Raw genomic sequence first — 7,500 nt, 5'->3', positions numbered from 1 at the left:
ACCTGGGTGGCTCAGTGGTTGAGCGTCTGCCTTTGGCTCAGATTGTGATCCCTGGGGTCCTGGGATCAACCCTTGCATCGGGCTCCCCACAGGGAGCCTGCTTCTCTCTCTGCCTATGTCTTTGCCTCTGTCTCTGTGTCTCTCATGAATAAATAAATAAAATCTTAAAAAGAAAAGTGCCAGGCAAGACAGGATGAGTTGGTTGCCCTGCATAGAATGCCAGCTTTATGCTCACTTTATTATTTTTTAAAAATATTTTATTTATTTATTCATGAGAGACAGACAGAGAGAGAGAGAGAGAGAGAGAGAGACAGGCAGAGGGAGAAGCAGGCTCCATGCAGGGAGCCCGATGCGGGACTCAATCCCGGGACTCCAGGATCATGCGCTGAGCCAAAGGCAGATGCTCAACCACTGAGCTACCCAGGCGTCCTGCTTTATGTTCATTTTAATGATAGAATATGAGATTTTAAAGGAATTTCCTGCTAATAGCCCATTAAATGTAATGTAGGGAAATGTTTAAGGAGCACTGACCTAAATGTCCAACAACAAGCAACTTTGGAAGACAGTTTGGCAGCTTTCAAATTGCTAAACAGAGTTCCCATGTGACCCAGCAATTCAACTCGTAGGTATAAACTCAAGAGAAACAGATACCTATGGCCACACAATAACTCGTACCTGAACGTTCATAGCGTTACTCATAATAGCCAAAAAGTGGAAGCAACCTAAATATCTATCACCTTGTGAGCGAGGTAGTTAAATTCGATCATTTATTCATTTTTTGTTCATTCATTCATTCCTTCCCCACTAGAATGAAAGCTCTATAAAGGCAAGAGTTTTTGTCTATTTTATTCACGGGTGTACCCTCGGGGCCCAGACTATGACTGGCACCCACTCCATAAATGTCTGTTGAAGGGGAGCCACATGCTAGGTACCAGTGTGCCTTAGCTAGAGTCCTGGAGCTTAATCTGCTCCGGGGACGGTGTAACAAGCAGATCGACAACAGGCTAGTGAACAGCTGAGGGAATAAGTTTGTTTCAGATATGATACTGTCACAAGGAAAATAAAGTGGTGTGGTCAGAGGGCTGATTTAGCCTGAGTTTTCCCATGAGCCTTGCCAAGAAGATGACTTCTGAGTGGCTGATGTGCACCAATGAGCCTCTCTCAGTGCTGTTCAGAAATCATTCCAATGGCAAAAAGTGCGCATGGTGAAATGTCACATGAACAGGGCAGGACACAAGCTATTTATGAGTATGAACCCAGATGGCTTTCAAAAAGTGTCTAAGCATTAAAATAGATTAGAATAAGATAACTATATATTTTTAATTATTGAGGGGTGGAGAGAGAGAAAGAGAGTGTGAGTGGCGAGGGGAGAGGCAGAGGGAGAGGGAAAGAGAATCTCAAGCAGACTCTAGGCTGAACAGGGAGCCCCACATGGGGCTCGATCCCACAACCCTGAGATCATGACCTGAGCCAAAATCAAGAGTTGGGCACTCAACCTCTGAGTTACCTGCCCCAGATATATGTATATTTTAAAGTTATCTCTACACCCAATGTGTGGCTCGAGCTCATGACCCAGAGATCAAGAGTTGCATGTTCCACTGAATGAGCCAGCCAAGGTGCCCCTAGAAAAAAGATATAGAGAGAGTGGGAACCCACCAGCGATTTCTTTTTTTTTTTATAAGATTTTATTTATTTATTCACGAAAGACACATACAGAGAGAGAGGCAGAGACACAGGCAGAGGGAGAAGCAGGCTCCATGCAGGGAGCCCGATGTGGGACTCAATCCCTGGTCCCCAAGATCACGCCCTAGGCTGAAGATAGCACTAAACCATGGAGCCACCTGGGCTGCCCTTCTTCTTCTTCTTCTTTTTTTAAAGCATTCCTGTATTTTCCCAATTTCCTAAGATTTGTGCATTGTGTCCATGCAATGCCCCGCCAGATGCAAACGAGGCGAACCGGACAGAAGAAAAGTCCCTGCTCTGGAAGAACAGGTATGATTTTATAATTGGGAGAAATGTAACCCAGAGTAAAGAAGAAAAGTTATTTAAAAAGAAAACAAGTAAAATGATGCTGGAAGGTGTGCCAAGGAAGCAGCTGGAAGCCTGGAGTCCTGTCAGGAGGCCATGTGGCAGCTGGGCTGACCAGGGTGTGGGGATGGCCCTCCTTGGGAAGGAGCAGAAAGCCAAGGAACACCTCCCGACACCCCCTCTGTAAGTCCCTTCCCCTGTCTTGGCTGCAGCTTCCCCATCTATTAAAGAAGAGACATGAGATATGGCTTCTGTTTTTTTTATACCTCCCTATCCCCTTCCCCCACCAGCCCCTGGCCACTACCCTTCTATTTTTTTCTGCTTCTGTTAGTTTGACTACTCTAAGTGCCCCATATAAGTGGAATCACACAGTGTTCGTCCTTTTGTGACTGGCTGATTTCATTTAGCCTGATGTGCTCATGCTTTATCCATGTTACAGCATGGGGCTGAATTTCCTTCCTTTCAAAGATGGAATAATAGTCCATTGTATGTACATCGTATGTACATTAAGTGGCATTTGAGCTTCCTGCAGATCCGACATGGTAGGATTCTCAATGCCAGGTCTCTGTCCTCTTGCAGGGAAGATTGCTGCTTGGTGGGGTGGGGGCCCTGCCTCTGGGCAGACTTTCTCACCCTCCCTGGGGGAGGGCCATGGGAATGAAAGGCTTTGGCTAAATACATGCTGTCTTCTCTCTGGGGCTTCTGCAGCCAGGTTGGGCCTGGGGCAGGGCAGGGGTGGGGGAAGCTAATGATGGCCTACTGGGGACTTGGTTGTCCAGATGAAATGGACCCTGCTCCACAGCCTGGCCTGATTACAGGGAGCCCTGCGCTTCTCCTCCCCAGGGCCTGGGCCTGGGCCTGACCTCGAAGCAACCTCTGCATGCCCAGCTGTTCTAGAACAGCTGTGGAGACAGATGGGCTGAGGAATTTAGGATAACAGCATTTGGCAAGTGCATTGGCTTTGGGGTCCAGAACAACAGATACAACTCATGGTGAAGACAGTGGGCTCGTGTGAGATTCCCATCTGGGGTAACAGACACTGTTGCTCAAAGTTTTAATATGTTCATTATGTGTAAGCACTGACCATGAATCTTTACTCTTAGCCCTAGGAGGGTGGTATCATTACCCCTATGTTACAGAGGAACAAACTGAGGCCTGGAGAGCCTTGCCTGAGACCACACAGCTGGTAAATGGTACAGTCAGGATTGGTCCCTGGTTCTGTGCTGAAGCCCTGTCTCTTATTCAGGTGGGACTTTCTTTGGCAAATTTCTTGGGGTAGGGGAGATGAGCGGCCTGGTGGATGAAGATCTCCTTGCCTTCCCTACGTGACCAGGGCAGCGGCTCTCCAAGTTGCTTGGGGGTTTTGCTTCAAAGCACTTGTGAAAGCCACTGCTATAGTTCACATTTAACAGATGGAGAAACTGAGGCCTGGAGAGAGACAGGGAGCTGTCCAGGGTCACTCTGACAGGGTTCATGGCAGAGCTAGGATTAGAACCTAGGTCCTGCCTCCCAGCTGCACGCTGTTTCTAGTGCCCACATGGCTCCTGGATCCCATATGTGACCGGCACAGGCAGGAGGGCACTCTGGGGCCTTACCTGCTGGGTCTGTTGGGCCCGGAAGCCCCTCTTTCAATCACTGAAGGAGGGGCACAGAGAGATGGTAGGCAGTGGGTGCAGAGAATATAGCGCCCTGGCTGGGTCTCTTTTCTGACTCTGCTGCTGATTTTCTGTGTGACCTGGGTGACTCTATTCTCTTCAGGCCTCAGTTTCTCTATCTGTACAATGAGTGGGTAGGTGCTGACAGTTGGGCCTATAGCCCCTGGGCAGGGGAAGAGGAATGGCCAGACAGGAGAGAACGCATGTGTGGGGAGGAAGGGAGGAGCTGCAGAGCCCCAGGACACACTACCTGTGCCCCATCTCCTCCGGGAAATACCTGGTTTTGGCCGCCCACACTGCCACTGCTGGCCAGAGGACGCTGCTTGGCCTGAGCGTGTCCAAGCTTCAGATGACAGAGCTCTCCATGCCCAAGGCTACCCTGGGGCCGGCGGCTGCCCTTCCTCATCCCCAAGACATCCCCTCGCCCCGGAAATAGTGCTGGGCTCATAGGAGCTTGGAGGAGGCTGAGCTCCTGGGTGGGGGATCTCACACGGGCATTGGTCTCAACCACCCACATATGCTCACATCACTTCAAATGCACTTATGCTTGAACGCACATACCCCTCATGCAGCTGGGCCTCCCGTGGTCTGAGAGGCCTGGGCAGTTCTGGTTTTTTGAGGACCCCCATAAGTTAAAAATGAAGAAATGCCTAATCAGGCTGGTGGTGTTTTGCATGCTTTTATTTAATGAATTAACCTCTTTAACACACACATACACACACACACACACACTCACTCACAAACCTAGCGCAGTGCAATTGAGAGATTCATAAGATCATTGCAGGAATTATGAAAGATACGAGTTCAGCACTGCACAGTCCAGCCGAGGGGTATGAGTTTATTTTTATTTTTTGGGGGGTGAGTTTAAATTGTATTATGAGCATCCTGTTCTTTCCATCTCCTGCATGGCTCTCTGGGACTAGACATCCAGCCCCCTTGGCATGTGCATTGTTTCCTAACACGTTTTTGAGAAATAGGTCAAGGATCCAGAAAGGTTGAAAGAATCGCACAGTGAATACCCATACACTCACCATCCAGAATCTCCAATGAGCACTTTGCAATATTTGCTTTATGACATTTTTGTCGCTCTATCCCTTCCTTTCCATTTGACCATCAATCCATCTGAAACCATCCTTCCATCTACTCATCTCTTTATCCTTCCATTCATCCATTTTTGGATGCATTTTTGAGGCTCATGAATGTGAGGCCTGGGCCAAATGACATTCTTCTCTTCTCCGTCTCCCTACAGGAACAGGCCCTGCCACATACATAGCTGTATGCCACACACACCTACATGTGAATCGCCCATGTGTACACACCATGTATGATTCATCCATGTCCCCCATTCACACTTGTCTACTCCACACACGTATCCACATGTGCAAACACCACATATAATCACCCATGTACACACGTGTAGAGCTACACACACACACACACACACACACACACACACACAGTGCCCACATGTGCATTCATGGCAGGCCCTTGATGTCTGTGAGGGAAGCATCCAAAGACCTTTTAGAATCCCTAGACCTGTAACTCTCATGGAGTCCATGCCAGGTCCTCACTGACTCCCCACTCCTCATTTCCAGCAAGTGTCAGGGGCTCCCCTGCAGTCCCCACCCTGCCACGTTCCATCTTTCCTGCTTTCCTCCACCTCCCCTCTCACCTCCTAGCCACATCCCACAGAGACTATCTCCCATAAAGATTCCTTCCAAGTGTTACTGAGTATGGAGGCAAAGCCCACCAGCCTGTCCATCCAGGAGGACAGGGACTGTGTTGGTTTTGTTCACAGCACATCCTCAGCACCTGGCACACAGCAGACCCCCTCCAAGTGTTGGTTTGAAAAGGAACAAACAGCATAGCAGTACATACACCAAGCAGCCTCGGGGGCACCCCATCACACCCACATCCATGCACACACAGCACACTGAGTTCATCTGTGCTCACACGTGCACCATGCATGCATCTGCACGCGTGTGGATATGCACTGTGTGCACACACCTGTCTGTCTGTTTCCCTGTTTCTGTACTCTCTGGATGGAGTCAATTCCCGTACTTGGGTCCTTTCCCAAAGCCTTGGTCACCTAAGATCACTATGAGCTCATGTGCTGGGGTGTGAGGTCCAGATGTGACCCCATGACCATGTGCTCAGGGCTCCTGGCTTGGTCTTGTGCATCTGTGTGGCAGGGGTTAGGAGTACCAGCTGGAGTCCTATGAAATCTGTGTTCCATCCTTGCTCTGCATGTAATCACTGTGTACATTCTACTTCTGGTTTGTGTGTGCATTACTTAACTTCTTGAAGCATCAGTTTCCTTATCTGTTAAATGGGAAGAATAGTTTCCACCTTAAAAGCATCTTATAGGAGATACTCTTAGCAGGGTGCCTGGCATATTGTAGGCACTAAAAGATGATTTCTGGGGGTGCTATTATTATTGTCATTTCATTCTTTGCCCCAAACTCCCATGTGCCCTTTGGGAGGGAGGGCAGCCTTGGTGGGGGGCTGTGTATGGGGAGGGCAGGTGGATGGCGCCTAGTGAACGCCTCTCCTCGGTCCTCCCCTGATCCCAAGCCCTCATTATCCCACATGCATATTCATAAGAGATAGCCTCAGCCCCACTCTGTAAATGGATCAGAAGCAGGAAGTGGAGGCCAGTGTGGAGAGGGAGTCCCAGTGGAGAGGAGGCTCAAAGCCAGAGTGATTCTGAGTCCTCATGGACGGGAGGATGGTGAGCAGGGATGGGGCAAGAACGGGCTGGGGAAACCCTGAGGGGCAGTGGGAGCTGGAGCAAGGGATTATCGGTGTATTGAGGATTGAAAACTGGGACCCAAATGAGATCAGATTGGAGAACCCTTGGGATGAGTGGCCAAGAAGTTAGAGGCTGTTTCCTTTGGGATCTGGAGGCCGGGTGATGGGCACAGAGGATGGACAAAACGACTCTTGCATATTTCTCTCAATGGGCAGAGTTTACATGATACGGTGTAGTTGGAAGAGTTGTGATGATCCTAAATCCCACCCTCCAGTGAGGCTCAGGGAGGCTGGGTGACTTGCCATAGTCACACAGCTGCTGACTGTGATCTTACCTCTGGAGATGTGAGAGACAGAGTGACTCTGGCCCACAAAGGAGGTTCAAGGCCGGGAGACAGGTGGGCGGGCGGGCTGAGCAAGATACAAGAAATGAGGCCTCTTTATCTTCCTCCAAATTTTATCTCTCAATAATCCCCTGAGACAGCACAAGCAAAAATGATGGTCTCCGTTTTACAGATGAGAAGCATGAGGCTGAAAGAGGAGGAGTCACCGGAACGAGTCAGCCCGGTGAGTTGTCTGCAGCACTGTTGGCCCTTCTGTGTAGGGTGCCATGGGGGCCCAGGGGGCTGCTAGCTTAAGTCTTGGGGATCTTGGGCAGGGTTGGGCCAGGATAACAGCAGTGCTCTGGAAAATTGCAATCTAAAACCAGATAGGGTCAGGTACTTGTGGTTTCACTAATCCCTCCCTCCTTTCAGACAACTGCCTATTTCTTTGAATGCTTTCTAGATGTTCACAACTGCTCTGTGAGGTTAAGCAGGATAAGCATCCCCATTTCAGGGGAAGGGAGGGAGGTGAAGTGAGCCCCAGGATGGCAGAGGGTGACACAGGCTATGAAGAGTCTCAGCTGTTGCTTGTCTTGGTCTTGGGCTCTTCCTCCTGGATCAGGCCATGGAAGAGGGAGAAGAAGGGTGAATTACACCCTTGGGGCACTGATGTCAAAGGTGCTGACCCTGGGGTGGGGGGTGGCTGTGGGAAGGGCTCCCCTCAGACTGCTTGGTGGCATCGC

Source organism: Vulpes lagopus, chromosome 8 (assembly GCF_018345385.1).
Source record: "Vulpes lagopus strain Blue_001 chromosome 8, ASM1834538v1, whole genome shotgun sequence".
In the NCBI taxonomy this organism is placed as follows: Eukaryota; Metazoa; Chordata; class Mammalia; order Carnivora; family Canidae; genus Vulpes; species Vulpes lagopus.
The sequence above is the reverse complement of the archived record's forward strand: the minus strand, read 5'-3'. Positions refer to the sequence as shown.